Source organism: Dendroctonus ponderosae, unplaced genomic scaffold (genome assembly GCF_020466585.1).
Source record: "Dendroctonus ponderosae isolate FM_Combo_2020 unplaced genomic scaffold, Dpon_F_20191213v2 Dpon_F_20191213_12, whole genome shotgun sequence".
In the NCBI taxonomy this organism is placed as follows: domain Eukaryota; kingdom Metazoa; phylum Arthropoda; class Insecta; order Coleoptera; family Curculionidae; genus Dendroctonus; species Dendroctonus ponderosae.
In genome coordinates, this window is record NW_026017316.1 from 950544 (window position 1) to 951712 (window position 1169).

A 1169-nucleotide genomic window follows, 5' to 3' on the forward strand; every position below is an offset into this window, starting at 1 on the left:
TCTGCCAGACTCGAGTGATTTTGGGCAATTTTTGGAAATCGTGCATCTGGAACTTTCTCTTAAAAGTTGTTCAAGCTCTGTTTCAAAAATTCGCCCTTTTGCGCTCGATGCAAATAGAGCGCTGTAATTGCTGCCGAATCTAGAGCAATATTGCCTTTATTGGGTATCAGGGTTTCAAACCGCTACTAAATTTAAGTGATTTTTGACAGTTTTCTAAAAWGTTTCAAGTTTCAGTTTTGTGCAGGCTCTGTTTCAAAAATTTGCCAGCTTCAGCTCTCAGCAAGTAGAGCGCTAAAATTTCTACCACGCATAGATCAAAGCCGCCCCTAGGGGCCCACGAAGTTTCAAACGTCTACTAAACTCGGATGAACTTGGGCAATTTTTTGAAAACGCCCTTCTCACACTCTCTGTGAAACATATGCAAGCTGTTTCAAAAATTCGCCCCCTCTAGCTCTAGTCCGCCAGACCCCTGAAACTTCTCGGGCATTTAGAGCAACATCTTCTCTACCCGTGGCCAGAGCTTCAAGTTTCTACCAGGCTCGAGTGATTTTTGGGGGTTTTTTAAAAATCCCCGCTATCGAATTCTCTTTTCAACACTGTGCAGGCTCGGTTTCAAAAATTCTCCTGCTCGCGCTCTAATCGGGCAGAGCCTTGAGATCTTTCCTAAATATAGAGCCATGTTGACACTATTGTTCAACCTAGTTTCAAACGTCTGATAGACTCGAGTGATTTTGGGCAATTTTTGGAAATGATGCATCTGGAACTTTCTCTTAAAAGTTGTTCAAGCTCTGTTTCAAAAATTCGCCTTTCAGCTCTAATCCGTCAGACGCTTGAAACTTCTCCGGCATTTAGAGCAACATCTTCTCTATCCGTGGCCAGAGCTTGAAGCTTCTACCAGGCTCGAGTAATTTTTGGGGATATTTTAAAAATCCCCGCGTATCTAATTCTCTTTTCAACACTGTGCAGGCTCGGTTTAAAAAAATTTCCTGCTTGCGCTCTAAGCGGGCAGAGCCTTAAGACTTTTTACGAAATATAGAGCAAAGTTGACACTATTGTTCCATCTAGTTTCAAACTTCTGATAGACTCGAGTGATTTTGGGCAATTTTTGGAAATGATGCATCTGGAACTTTCTCTTAAAAGTTGTTCAAGCTCTGTTTCAAAAATTCGCC

At 42.0% G+C, this 1169-nt stretch overlaps 1 protein-coding gene across 1 annotated transcript in view; it reads right to left on the reverse strand.

The window, feature by feature from the left end:
• Positions 1-1169, reverse strand: part of LOC109543067 (cytochrome P450 18a1) — a gene marked incomplete at its 5' end in the record, with an annotated part of 21714 nt that overhangs the window by 16050 nt on the left and 4495 nt on the right.